Source organism: Artibeus jamaicensis, unplaced genomic scaffold (assembly GCF_021234435.1).
Source record: "Artibeus jamaicensis isolate MK-2021 breed Jamaican fruit bat unplaced genomic scaffold, CSHL_Jam_final contig_797, whole genome shotgun sequence".
In the NCBI taxonomy this organism is placed as follows: domain Eukaryota; kingdom Metazoa; phylum Chordata; class Mammalia; order Chiroptera; family Phyllostomidae; genus Artibeus; species Artibeus jamaicensis.
Genome location: NW_026521977.1, coordinates 2,863,781 through 2,878,974, shown reverse-complemented (window position 1 = coordinate 2,878,974; position 15,194 = coordinate 2,863,781). Strand labels below are relative to the sequence as shown.

At 37.0% G+C, this 15,194-nt stretch overlaps 1 protein-coding gene and 1 non-coding gene across 3 annotated transcripts in view; both read left to right on the top strand.

Moving 5' to 3' along the window:
* GALNT18 (polypeptide N-acetylgalactosaminyltransferase 18) overlaps positions 1 to 15,194 on the top strand; it is a 325,017-nt gene that overhangs the window by 237,449 nt on the left and 72,374 nt on the right. The window lies entirely within an intron of this gene.
* Positions 5,871 to 6,072, top strand: LOC119040781 (small nucleolar RNA SNORA73 family). The gene has a single exon (XR_005080924.2). It is a non-coding gene; the product is annotated as a small nucleolar RNA SNORA73 family (small nucleolar RNA).

Here is a 15,194-nt window from a genome sequence, read left to right as displayed (position 1 = left end):
CTTGCCCAAGATGAAGAGTATAATAAAATAAGCAGCACCCCCCACCCCACACACATAGTTCCCATAAAGCTGGGCTCCAAAGGCCAATTGTATCAGTATAAAGATGAACTACAAATACTCCCGTCCTCACCCCTGGTGGTAGGTCAAAGATTTCCTGTCTCAGTCTTGTGCTGTGAAGATAAGAAAAAATTGTCTTCTGTGAATTCCTTTCTTAAGTTTATAACTTAAAATCAAAATACTTACCGGTCCAGGAAACCTCAAGAATAATATTTAACTTAAAGTTATTGGAAATTCTTAAGTATCTGCAAAAGCGCATACAATCTTCTCTGGGGAAAGACCCTTTTAATTTGGGACAGAAGCTTGCCACAGCCAGACCTCCAAGGAATAGGAAGTCACTTACACACACAGGCAAACAAAACAGGCAAGAGAAAAAGAAAGGGCCAAGAGCAAACACCAGCAGAAACACTGGGCGGCAATTTTGTTTAAAATTTTTTTCATTCCATTTTTTTAGAGAAAGGGAAGGAAGGAAGGAAGAAGAGAGGGAGAAAATTTACATCAATGTGTGAGAGAAACAGTGTGTGGTTGCCTCTTGCATGTCCCCAGCTGGGGACCTTACCCACAACCCAGGCATGTGCTCTGACTGGGAATCAAACCAACAAACTTCAGGTTCATAGGCTGATGCTCAATCCACTGAGCCACACAAGCCAGGGCCGGATAGCCAAATTTGATCCGCGAAGTCTTCAGGTATCAAATCTATCAGATAAATGATATGAAATTAGTTGTGTAATATATTTTAAAATATTTAACACATTGAAAATATTAATAAGAAGTGAGATGATAGAAAAAAATAGTCATATGAGGATAGAATAGAATTTCAAGCATGAAAAAGATAAGAAAATGAAAAGTAGAAGCTTAATGGATGGGTTAAACAGCTAGATGGACATTGTTAAAGGAAAGAAATTAGTAAACTGGACAATAGACCCAAAGAAATTATTTAAAATGAGCCCAGGAAGATAAAGAAAAAAATCCTTTTTTAAAAAAAAGTTGAGAGGCATGTGGAATTGAAGGAGAGTGTCTAATACCTTAGAATTCCAAATGGAGACAATAAAAAGAGATTAGACAAAAGTAATATTTAAATAGATAATCACTGAAAATATGTTCAAACTGGTGAAAGACCAATCCTCAGATTCACAAAATCAGTCTATTCAAAAGCCAGATAAATACAAACATATTCACACTCGACATGTCATAGTGAAACTACAGCCAAAGACAAGATCTTGTAGCACTTAGAAAAAATAGATACCTAAAGAATGATGGTAGAGTAACAGTTGACTTTTCAAAGGCAATAGTAGAATCTAGAAAACTATAAAAACATTTTTTAAATATGCTAAGAGAAGATAATTATTAACATATATGTATACTTATTAAAATACCTCTTATAAATGAATGTAAAAAAGAAAGTCATTTCCTTTTCAAAAAACTTTTTTATTGTTCAGTTACAGTTGTCCCCACTTTCCCCATTGCTCTCCCCTGCCCTGTTCACCCCACCTCCCAATGTAAGACACTAATAGGTGAATAAAATTATAAAGGATATACTTCGGATGTAAGGAAAATGGTCCCAGAAAGTAAGCAGATAAAAGAATACTAAGCTCACACAAGTAGTACTTACATGTTTAACTCAAAAGAAATATTGATGGTGTGTAGCACAATAGCAATGTCTTGTGGGGTTATAAAAAATTAAAACTGCAATGCATGATGAAAATTGCAAATAACGTGGGAGGGGTGAATATAATTAAGGTGTTCTAAAATGCTTATGTTGTTTATGAAGATAGGATGCTAGTCAACTTTAAATTTTAATAAGCATGCTAAAATTTATAGAGAAGCCATAAAAATCATAGATATAGAAAGTCTTAACTTTCAAAATAATAGGAAAAATTAGATATGAAAATGATAAGAAAGAGAGAAATAGAACATATGGTACAAAGAAAAACATAAGATGGTTGAAATAAATCTAAATATGTCAGTTAATGCACTAAATTTGCATGTAGTAAATTAAAAGATATTTTTAGACTAAATTTTTTAAATTATAAGCTATTTATGAGAAACATATCTGAAATATAATACAGAAAAGTTCAAATCTAAATGGATGGAAGGAGTCATAACCGGCAAATGCCAGTCAAAAGGAAGTTGCTGCCCTACCTGGGGTACCTCAGTGGATTGAGCACGTGAACCAGAGGGTCGCCTGTTGATTCCTGGTCAGGTTGCAGGCCAGGTCTTCAGCAGGGGGCATGCAAGAGGCGATTACACATTCATTTTTCTCTCCCTCTCTTTCTCTTTCCCTTGCCCTCTCTCTAAAAATAAATAAATAAAATCTTTTTAAAAAGCTGCTATAGTTATATTAACATTAAAAAATACCATTACAGCATGCTTTAGTATAAAAAAGGAGATTTTTATAATGTGCTAATATGTGCAATTCATCAGGAATATATGATTATAAGCTTTTATATACCTAATGCTACAACTTTAACTTCTATAAACTAAAAATTAACAGAATTATAAGATATCGATAGTTCCACTGACATAGTAGAGGATTGTAATAAATTTTTCTAAGTGATTGAAAGACCAACACAATTAATGTTTGAATCAAATGGGCATATATAGAACATTTCATCTAACAACAATAAGATTCAACAAATTTCAAGGGATTAACATCATGTAAATTATGTCCTTTGACCACAATAGAATTAAATTAGGAAACCATAACCAAAAATTATAGATGAAGCAATATTTTGAAAATTGTTAAACACTTCTTAATAACTCATATATCAAAGAAGAAATTACATTGGAAATTTGAAAATATTTTGAAATGAATAAAAATACATATACTATATATTACATTATATGAAATGCAGTTAAAATAGTATTTAAGAGAAATTGTGTAGCATCATATTCTTGTGTAAGAAAGAAAAGCTGAAAGTCAATGAGCTAAATATATAATTAGAAAAGACTCAAAATAAAACTAGACAGAAATAATAAAAGATAACAGAAATTAATGAAATAGAAATATGTATTAAAAAGAACTAATAAAGCCAAAGCTTGGTTCTTTAAAAGACTAATAAAATTGACTAACTTTCAGTAGGACAGAGAGAAGGAGAGAGAGAGACCAATAAACAACAGTATGAAGAAATTTATAGAAAAAGATAGCCTATGAAACTGACACAGGAAGAAATAAAAAACCAAAATTGTCCTATAACCATGAAAGAAGTTGAATCAGTAGTTAAAAATATTCTCATAAATAAAAGAACTTTCTCACAAATAAAAAAACTGACCATTTTTTTTACCATCAAGTACTGCTTAACTTTCAAAAAACAAAATATTTCAAACTTATGCAAATTATTTGGATATAGACTGCAGAACAGATACTAAGTGACCAAAAGCACAGCAGCCTGGGTCTCTTTCTTCTAGGACCAAACATCCAGGCAGATCCCCAGGTTTATAGCACAATTCTTGATCTTAATAATAGTCTTAAGTCATTAAGAAAACTTTAAACTGTATTCTTTGTACTCTGTTCAATATGACAAAAGATGCATATACATATCTAAAGATTTCTTTGGGAAATGTCAAATGTGTTCAACTTGAGATATTGAAAGAGGCAACTCCTTAGTTATGTGGAACTGACACAGGAAAACTGATCTGGACACCTAGGCTGTTTATTATTCCTTGGAATTAAATTCTTTAATACGAATAACAGCTATCTCCACTTTTCTGGAATGCAAACCATAGAAGGAGGAGGGGAAGGAAAAGCATGCCATCTCAACTCAGCCTGTGGCCTACCCATGGTGTCCAGATTAGGCAGTTGAATGAAAGAGGCCCACTGCTCCCTATCTCACATGAGCTGTGGGTGGCTCTTGACTGCATTGAGCTCTTTGAAATGTATCACACAGAAGGGAGTCTACCAGACAGGACTCTGTTGGACCCTCATTTAGGCATATCTGCAAGTCACTGACTCTTTGGATATCTGTGCTTTACTTATTTTGGGGTTTCTTACTGGCATTTTAGAGTCTCTATCTTTCAACATTTATTATCATCTGTGTCTTTAGAATATGGTCTGCTATTATAATGCCTCTTAAACAGCATTTTTACCCCTGAGGCTGACTGACCTTTTATTATCTATGCTAACATTAGACAATTACCTTTATTCTGGCTCATCCAAATTATCCTAGTGCCAACCTCACATCTTGTAACTGTTCTTGCTTAGCCTCATCAGAAGTCTGACTGGGTGTAGGATAGCTCCCTGTGAATGAATCAGCCTTTTCCCTCTATGCAGCTGAGCAACATCTACAATAGGAGGAAGTCTAGCCAACTTGCACCATGTTTTAGCCTTGGGGTCACCAAGGGATTGTTAAAGGTTCTCCTTACCTGGTTATCTTTATGTAAAAGCTTAATGAAGCAGAAATTTGCATTTGAGATTTCTCAGTACTTCAGTGACTTTGTTTTAAATCCATGACATCTTTCTATTGTCCTAGTCTACCAGTTATCATCCTCTTTTGAAAATCTTTACCAGCCACAGAGAACTGAGGATCTCTGCATGCCCTGGGAAAATGCCAGTGGCTTTTCCACAGGGCATGAGGGATGAAGGCAGCAAAGAAGGTATGGACACAGTGGGAGTAGGCTTTGCAAACTGCATAGTCACCAGTTATCAAACCATCTTAGTCCCTGGCCAAAAGTTAATTAATTCTCATACTATATTATCTTGATATTATAATCATTATTTTAACAATAAAGATAGTAAGAAATCAATTTAACCACTTTGTGGACTATAAAATGATCTATCTATACCATACAAAACATATGATCAGATCTATTATACATGTAGGTATATATGTTGTATAAATATATTACCATACAGTTCATGTAGTGCTTTATTTTTTAAAGTATTTTTTATTTATATTATTGTAGTCCTACTGAACTTTTTATTTAGATAACACTCAGAAATCTGTATCGTAAGCAAAGAAAATTGACTCAAGCTAACTGAAAGAGAAAAGGAGATGTGTTGGAAAGTCATTGGATATCTCAAGTAATTAACAAGTCTAGAGAAGCTGATTCAAGAAACAAGCAGAAACAAAGAAAGACTTGATAGCAGAAATCATAGGCAAAGTCAAGTGGTAAGAATGGCCTCTTTTGAGTAATATCCTGACCGCTTTGCCATGACTAGATGTCCTATAGCGGGATAGTGGGCACTGTTGCTTGGGTATCAGTGACAGTCACCAAGATGCAAAGTTCTGAGTGAGAGCAGTGTTGACTAAATTTAGGTGATACTCTCATGCTTTAGCTTCCAGGTAACAGGGCTGTGCCTCCTTTCAGTGTCCAAAGGCCCAAGAATTACACATTACATGGTCCCTAATATAGGAAGGGGACTTAAACTTGGTCCTCTACATGTAACCAAGTAATATATGGTCTAGGCTAGTGGTCCCCAACCTTTTTGGCACCAGAGACCAGTTTTATGGAAGACAATTTTTTCATGGACAGGAGGGATGGTTTCAGGATGATTCAGTCATGTTCCATTCAAGGTCACCTCCTGCTGTGTAGCCCAGTTCCTAATAGGCTCCAACTAGTGCCAGTCCATGGCCTGGAGGTTGGGAACTCTGGGTCTAGACTTGTATGCTCAATATTCCGGGTATTTTTTCATAAATAGGATTTTAAAAAATCCCTCTGTATCATGGACAATTTCAAACATATGCAAAAAATAAAGAGAATAGCATTGTGTAATAAATCCCCTTGCATCTATCACACAGTTTTAACATTGTCAACTCATGGCCATTTGGTTGTAATCTCCACCCCTATCCAATCCTCTCCCAACTCCAGTTATTTGGAAACAAGTCCTAGCCATTATATTATGGAAAAGCATTTCAGTGTGCACCTGAAATGGATGGCCTTCTGCTCCGTGACGTACAGTCCCTTTCCACAGTTTCGGAGAGAAAGCCATGTCTGGAGTTTGCACCTGCATATCCCTGAAGCTTCTCAGAGTCCTGTGGACACCCACCGAGGAGACAAACCATGCAGGAAACATCTAGGGTAACAAAAAAAATAAAAATAAAATAAAATAAAATAGATAAGGCCTTTAAAAAAGCCATCACCACAATACTATTTTCAGTCCTAAAAGTGTCGAATTCCTTAATACCATCAAGCACTCAGTATTCATCATTTCCTAATTCTCTCCTAATGTTTTTGTTAGATAATTTGTTTGCTTGAGTCAAGATCCAGTTGGTTAATAAATCTTTTCAAGTGTTTATTAATCTACTGTATTTCTCCTCCTTGTGTTTTGTTCCCCCTTGTAATTTATTTTTAAAGAGATCGGGCCATTTGTCCTGTGAAGACTCCCACAGTCTAGAGTTTCCTGATTGCATTCCCCCAATGTCATTTAACATGTCTTTATGTTCCATATATTTCTTCCCAATGGGTAGTTAGACATAAAGATGTAGGTTCAACTTTGTAGCAGGAATTTTCCATGGGCAGGATTTGTGTACTTCCATCACGTAGTGCGTAAGGTCTAGCTGCCTACCCGTGTGTGATGCTGGCAGTCATTGCTGGCTATTGACTAGATCCCCTGACTCATCAGGGGTTGCCAAATGATAACATGTTCATTTTATTTCTCTTTCCTTATTTATTAGCTGGAATAACTTTTATAAAGAGACATTCACAATCATTCTATTCTTTGGTTGCTCGGGAGTACACCAAAGTTTATTTGGAAGCATCAGACTAAATAAGTCTATAACAGCTTTCAAAATAGTGAATAGATTCTCTACCACCTTCCAAAGGGAAACATTTCCTTTTTAGTATTTTTAGTATTATTATGAGTTTATATATGTGATATATTTTAATTCATCACATTTAATATCCTTATTGTTTTACAAATTCTCACCTTTGGCCATTGAGATCTATTAATATAAGTTCTTGAGTCCCTTTGCCTCTTTTTAAAAAATTAAATCATTATTAATTATTATTCTATTATAGTTGTCCCAATTTTCCCCCTTTGCCCTCCTCTGCCCAACCCACCCTCCCTCCCCTGGTCCCTCAGTCAGTTCCCATACTATTTTGTCCATGTCCGTGGGTCCTTTGCCTCTTCAATGGCTTTCATGCGTTCAGAGATGTTCCAGGCTCATCTCTGTATTTCCTGCTCCAGAATCGTAATCATCCATTTCCCTAAGGAGTCCAGCTTTCCTTTTTAAAATCATTTATTTATTTATTTATTTATTTATTTATTTATTTATTTATTTATTTATATTGTTGTTCAGTTACAATTGTCCCCATTTTCCTCTATTGCTCTCCCCTGCTCCCAAAGACAGTTGCCACCCCATTGTCCTTGTCCTTAGATATCCTTGTACATGTTCCTTGAGCCCAGCTTTCTTTCAGTGAGCAGTGGTATTTAAAACCTCAGCCTTGGTCACTAGGGGTGCCTTTTACTGCTGGGTTGGTCCATGTTCATAGGTTTTTTCAGTACTCAGAAGTAGAAATTATTATCTTTGTAGAAGTAAAATACCCCAGGCATTCATGATAAACTATTTCAAATTTAGGACTACTGGGTTTTTACTTAACCTTATCAATCTTAAATCTATTTCCTTTCTCCCATGCCAAATATTCTGGTTTTAATGACCCAACATAATTACTTGTTTATTTGATTCCTCACTGTGCACACAACTGTCTCAGAATACTAATAACAACACTACCTTTAACAATATGATTACTGGAAACAGTTTAATATTTTTTGCATTTCTCTTTGTCTTTAGGTTATATTCCACGAGGGATGTACTGTCAAATTACCATGATTTAAAGTCGTCTACAATAGTTCCTCTCTCTGTGATATACTACCAATCTAATAAAAAGCCCATTTGAGTCATTTGACTTTTGAGTTTTAGGAATAGATTTTTTCATATTTAATTCTTTATAATTACTAAATGAATAATTTCAAAGTGAAATATATAAAAGAAAGTATGTTCAGAAAAATCGACCTTCTACCACTGCCCTCTTCATATTATTTCCTCACTACCTCTAAAAAGTTTTGTTTTGTTTGTTTGTTTTGTTTTACTTTATACTTTAAAAGCTACAGTCGTGTACAGCACAATGATGTTTTGGTCAATGATGGGTGACATATATGATGGTGGTCACATAAGCTTATGACGCAGCTGAAAAGTTCCCATCACCTAGTGACAGAGTGGCCATAGTGTCCTAGCACAATGCATTACTCACGTGTTTGTGGTGATGCCGGTATAAACAACCCTGCTGCACCGCCAGTCACACAAAAGCATAGCACATAGAATGACGCATAGTATATAATACTTGATAGTGATAATAATAAACAACTTTGTTACTGGTTTACGTATTTGCTATCCTATACTTTTTATCTTGATCTCAGAGTATGGGCTTTCTACCTATAAAAAAGTTTGTTGTAAAACAGTATGCCATGTTACTCTGGCAGCAGTCTCATATCATGTCTCGTGCTTACTGTGTCTCTTGCTTGATTTAATCTTGTGTTTCGTGCATGAACGTGTTATAGCCTAGGAGCAGTGGGCTATGCCGTGCAGCCTAGGTGGGTGGCAGGCGGTGCCATCAGATCCGTGTGCGTGCACTCTGTGATGTCTGCACACAACAATGAGATTGTCTCATGACAGATTTCTCAGAGCCTAGCCCCTTGTTAAGCGGCACGTGACTGTATGAGGAGCTATGTGTATATATTCACATAGCTTTCTTAGATCAGTGGTAGTGTGCTATGCTCACATTTCACTACCTTGTTTTTTCCATGATATATATTTTTCTGAATATCATCTTATAATAGCATATAGCAGCAATTTTCAATCTTTTTCATCTCATGCCACACATAAACTAATTAATAAAATTTTGCAGCACACCAAAAAATATATTACATTTGTTGCTGATTTCACAAAAAATAGGTATAATTTTGATTCATTCATACCAGATGGCTCTTGTTGTGTTAGCTATTGTCATTTTTTTATTTGATAATCTAAGGGAAAAGAGGTGAGTGCCTCTAACTAAATAGTCAGGTATTAAATGTTTTAAAAATTCTTGCGGCAGGCCCGTTGAAGATTGTTGATGTGTAGAGATGTTTCTCATTACTTGTTTTTTTAAGAGAAGTTTTAAAATTTTATTTATTTTTACAGAAAGAAGAAGGGAGGGAGAGAAACATTAATGTCTAAAAGATAATTTGCCTCTCATATGCCCCACCTGGGCACCTGGCCCACAACCCAGGCATGTGCCCTGACCTGAAATTGAACTTGTGACTTTCTGGTTCACAGGACAATGCCCAACCCACTGAGCCACACAGTCAAGGCTCATTGCTTTTAGTTACAGCAGCATAGTACTCCAGTACATGACCATTCCATGGTTTCTTCTCCCAGTTTCCCTTTGAGGGCATACTGCTATAATAGTCTTGTACACATGTTCTTCATATTTTCCTAGGTTATTATTTTAATAGATTCCTAAAAATGGAATTGTGAGGCCAGAAGGCGCATGCATGCATAATTTTGCTAGGCATCATCAAATCTCCAGAGGGGTAGTACTTTTCCCACCAGGAGTGATGAAGGTGGCTGCTTCCTCACAGCCAACCAACAAAGTATGTTGCCGCATATTTGGGTTTTTGCCAATCTGACAGGTGAAAAACAGCCTTCAAAGTGGTTTTAATTTGCATTTTTCTAATGAAGAGCTAGGTTGAGCAGCTTGTCATATGATTAAGGCAATTTGCATTTCTTTTTCCATGAGCTTTTCATTTCTTTGGCCCATTTTTCTTTAGGATTGTTAGTCTTTTGTCTATTTTTAGAATCTCTTTAACATTAGGGATGGAAATTTTTTGCCTATCATATACATTGCAAATATTTTCTTGCAGTTTGTTACTTGTCTTTTGATTTTGCTTCTGGGTATTTTGGTTTTGTTTTTGTCATGCAAAGGTTTTTTTTTTTTTTTAATTTATTTATTTACCTTTAGAGGGGAAGGGAAGGAGAGAGGGAGAGAAACATCAATGTATGGTTGCCCTTTGCGCATGCCCTGCTGGGAACTGGCCTGCAGGGAACCGGCCTGCAACCCAGGCATGTGCCCTGACTGAGAATTGAACTGTGATTGTCTGGTTCACAGGGTTTTTTTTGTTTTTTTTTTTTAAGTAAGAAAATGCATCAGCCTTTCTCCTTCTTGTGTCCAGAATTTTGTCATAGAAAAACTTACCCACTATCAGGTTATAGAAATACTCACCTATGTTTTCTTATAATACTTGTATGATTATAATTTTCACCTTTTAATTTCTGATTCACTCAAATTAATCCTGATGGGCGGTATAAGGAATAGACCCAATGTCTTATTTTTATGTATAGCCATCCAGTTATCTTAACACCTTCTACTTAAAAATAACACCTTTTCCTTACTGGTTTATAATACTGCCTTTATTATACATGAAATCACCATACGTATTTGGATCTGTTTCCAGATTTTCTATTCTGGTTCTACTGACATGTTGGTGTATTCGTGTACTAATATCACACAATTTCAGTTATGTAGGCTTTATGTTATGTTTGTAAGTCTGAGCTTATAAATGTTTGTAAGTTATGTTATATTTGTAAGTCGGAATCTGGCTTGCCCATCGTGTATCATGGAGATCTTGAATCTAAAGGAGAAGGTCAGCGAGAGACACAAATGTCATCTTTCTTTCTTCTTTCCCGGTTAGGCTATAAAAACTTGATTTCAGGATTTATGTATACTTAATTTTCATACTGACACTTAGAATATAATATGTACTCAATTAGCAGGTTTTAAATTTGAAGGCCAGTCAAATATAAGAGAATATATTCTATATATCTTATAAGGTCACAGCTTGAATAGAAGAGTGGAAGCTGTAATAGATGTAGTTATCGATTCAGTATAAGAAACAGATATTAGAACCTTTTAAAAGAGAAAGGAATGCCTTTTGGGATAATTGGATATATTTAAGGCATGGCCTCCTCTTTGTGTTACTAGAAAGATAGATGAGATTTATGGTCATAATACTAAGAGTTAATAGTAATATAGCAGTAATTATATGTGAACTACTGTCCTAAGTACTTTACATGTATTAACTTAATCCTTATAACATCCTTGTGATTTATGGACTTATATTACTCCCACTAACAGGTGGATATACCGAAGCATAGATGATATAACTTGCCCCATGTCCAGTGACCGGTAAATGGCAAAGCTGAGATTTGAACCCAAGAAGGATGGCTTCAGAAGGCATTGTGCCTTACATGGGTAGGCATAGTGTAATGGCCTTCAGCAAGACAAAATTTCTCATGACAACCCATGGGTTCAATCACATCTTTACTCATTCAGTTTTCTTTAAATACCCACTTGCCAGGTGCTAAGAAACTAGAGGTGAATAACATGGACCCTGCCTTTTGGTGGCTCTGTCTAGCTGGAGTGACAACCACCTTACCGTCCTCTAAGTGCAGGACTGAGAGAAGATTATAGGAAATGTCATGAGCTTAGACTGGTCCTTTTAACCCCTCAGTCCAGGTTGACTTCAGGAACTCCCATGTTCTTTGATGCACCAGTGGCAACTATAGTGCATACACAACCCGGAAAACCTGTTCACACTTTTTCTTGTGATATTCCTAAAAATTTTTTAAATGAACAATTATCCTTTTTCCAAACTGTGTAATAATAAAGGTAATCAACACAAACTAAAGCAACAAATAAAAATGAACACAGTAAAAATATTTTAAATTAAAAAATTGGTTGAAGAAATGAATAACAATATCATTTTCATCTGCCAAATTTGATTCAGGAAAACTAAACTTGGTGGAAGTCATAATCACAAAAGAAACCATAATTGTAAAATGTGGTACGGATTTAAAAATACTGATAAATGACTCATATCTTAATTGTTAAATCAATGCAAAAAATATTACCCTCAATGAAAATAAGTGCAGTAAAGTCAAACTTGAAAATTACTATAAAAGGAAATGTATTATAATTCTGTAGAAAATTGACCAAGAAAATTAAATTGCACTAGTGACATGTACTTCAGAAAATACTTTCTGGATGGAAATTTATCACTGTGAATATAGTTTTGAGTAGAGCACTGAGTAAGGTATAACTCACTCAGGGTCAAAATAACAAGCATGACAGCACCCGTATGCTTTGAAGCAGAACCCAGGACAGAGTGACCACTCAACACATAGGGTCAGACAACACATGGAGTCAGACACCCTCTGTGGCATCAGACACCACAGAGGAGATGACATTTAGACTAGGTGCTGAGGAATTAGGCAGGAAAAAGGACAGGTGGTCCAGGGAGCCAGGGTGACGTGTAGATTGACAGATGAGAGGGAACTGGGCTGAACTGTATGCCTGGGAACTAGGGTTCTGTAACAGGACAGAAAGCTAAGACAGAGGCTCAGAGACAGAAAAGGTAGAGCTATCAGATGGCGAGGAAACTGGTCATTGGCAATCAGAGGGCAGCCTTGTGTGGGTTCTTTGCTCATCCCGGCTTGTCTGACATTTTCATCAGTGACTTAAGTTAAAGGAAAAAAGGGTACTTGTGAAAGACGACCTGGAGCTAAGAGAGTTCAAACACTTTGTAGGTACACTTTGTAGTCTAAATCTGGACTATCTAAGATTTGGCTTAGTGACATAACTCTTGGGCAACAGGAGAAGGTTGTTATTTCATAAAGCAGATACACACTACATGCTCCATCATTGTTAGCATATTAGGCCTAATATGGAAGACGATGATGATAGGAGCTTCCAGTTATTATGGGCTGTTGACCCATTACCTTGTGTATATTATCTCATTAATTTTTATAATAGCCCTGCTGTTATTCCCATTTTGTAAATGAGGAACCTGGAGGTAATAGGATTAAATACTTCCCAAGATCACTCAAGATTAGAATCAGCCTGACTAGTTTGAAGGCTCATGCCTTATTACTGTGTCATGTTGCTTGTCCACCTCTCCTTTCAAGGTTTAAAATCACCCATGGCACACAGTTCAATTTCAGGGGCTAATTGGGGCTAGCATCGCTTCGGAAAATGGTGGCATTTCTGTTTTAGTGCTTGATGATTTAGCCCAAATCCATCATGGTGGCCAGGACTGGGGTTAGATAATACCATACAATGTCTTTGCCTGAGGTCTTAGGAAACTTCAAAACTGGAGGAGGTGAAAAAGATAAGAGCTGAGCCTAAAGCCAGAGTCAGAAAGGAGGTAGATTGAAGATCTGCCAAAAGAGATGAATCAGAAACAGACAGAAAGTCAGAAGTCTGAGTTCAGGTAACCACAGACACAAAGGCGGAAAAGAGCAAAGAAGGGTCTGTAGCAACTGCCTAGACCAGCATCGCCATCATCTGAGGCTTTCTACAAAATGGGGTTAAAGGGCCAGAGACTTTGCTAAAAGAGGTCTGGGCAGGTTAATATGTGCTTATCTAGCCTGCTGTGAACCGAAGCACAGGAGGGACATATGGTTCTCCCCAGAGGCCTTGGACTTGGAGGTCTCGGTAATCTCAGCTCACTGCTAGCATCATGGCTGTTCTCACCCAGCCACGAGGAAGATAAGTAAAAACTCTGGCTGCCACAGTTTCAGGTAAATCAGCCAGCCTCTGCCAGCACAGTCTGAGAGACTTGAGAAGAGAAGGGGTGTGGGCACTGCCATTCCTGCTCAATTGAAAAGGTCTCAGGAAACCCATGCCTGGAGAAAGAAAATTCAACACCTTAAATTGGATTTTAGTCTCTGGCTGCTTATAAACATTAGGGTCAGTCTAAGCCAGCGAGAGCTAGAGTTCAGAATTACCTGAGAGCTCGGAACAGCACATCCCTGTGTGTGTGCATGTGTTTGTGTTTGTGTGTGTGGTGAGGGTGAAGATACTGAGCCCTGCCTCTGTTTTGTCTCGTTTTGTCACGAGCTGGAATCCGCTTTGGCATTGTCCTTCAGCGGCTTTGTGGGGTGACGCCTACAGAAGGCTGACAACTGTACAGTAGAATAAAGTGTTCATCTATGCGGTCTTTTGAGGCCAAGGATTTCAAAATGCACTAAACACAGTTTTTGAATTTGCAGGCTCTTATGCCTTCTAAGGGAGTTTTTCCAGTGACTCAAAGCTTTAGCTCAGGCATCATCTACATGTTCCCTTAGTACTGTTAATAATGTTCCCTTAACTGGATGTTAATAATGGTTCCAGTGATCACTGGAGGTCAAGACTTAGCCTTTCCTGGTCCTCATAAATAAGCCACTAAAGGTCCGACAAAGACAGCACTGAGATTTTAATCCCAGGTGATAGAAGATTTGTGGGTGCCATTGGCTGAGAAATAGGTATTTAGCTAGAGAATTGGTGTGGGGGCAGTGGAAAATTGAGCAAGTTTGATATTAGAACTAATCATGGAAATAACCAAAAGCTTGCCTTATTCACCTATTTATTCATTCATTCATACAGTGAACATTTATTATGCTGCTTGTGTTATAAACTTAGCATTAGGGTAGAGAGAAATGTAGTATCTGGATCATGACATCAATAGGAAATCAGAAATATGTAACTAAAGGTAAAGAGAAGTCTCAGAGGCGAGACAAGGGGAACAGGTGTCCTCTGTGTGCCCACCGAAGGTAAGAGGATGGAGGAGCCCAATGAGGATGTTGGAACTGAGAAGAGATTTTAGAATTGAGTGTGAGCCTAGGAAAGGAAGGGTGGGGGCAGAGTGATGCTCCAGTTATGGAGAAGAATTGACTGGGAAGATAAAAGCTAGATTGGTAGGAAAAATCACAGATTTTAGGGGAAGGCAGAATTTCAGGAGTGCAATAACCAAGCTAAGATGAATAGTAATGTTTTTTAAAGATTCTATTTATTTATTTTTAGAGAGAGAAAAAGGGAAAGAAAAAAGAGGGAAACATCAATGTGTGGTTGCCTCTCATGTGCCCCCAACTGGTGACCTGACCTGTAATTCAGCCAGGTACCCTGACTGGGAATCGAACCAGTGACCCTTTGGTTTGCAGGTTGGCACTCAATCCACTGAGCCACACCAACCAGGGCATGAATAGTAATGTTAATTACTATCCCTCCTCCCTGAATCTTACCATCAATAGAATCTTACAGTGAAAATAATTAGACCTAATATTAATGGGCTTTAAACTTGTGCTGTGTGTGGAAATAAACCCTCTGCATGCATTACCTCATTG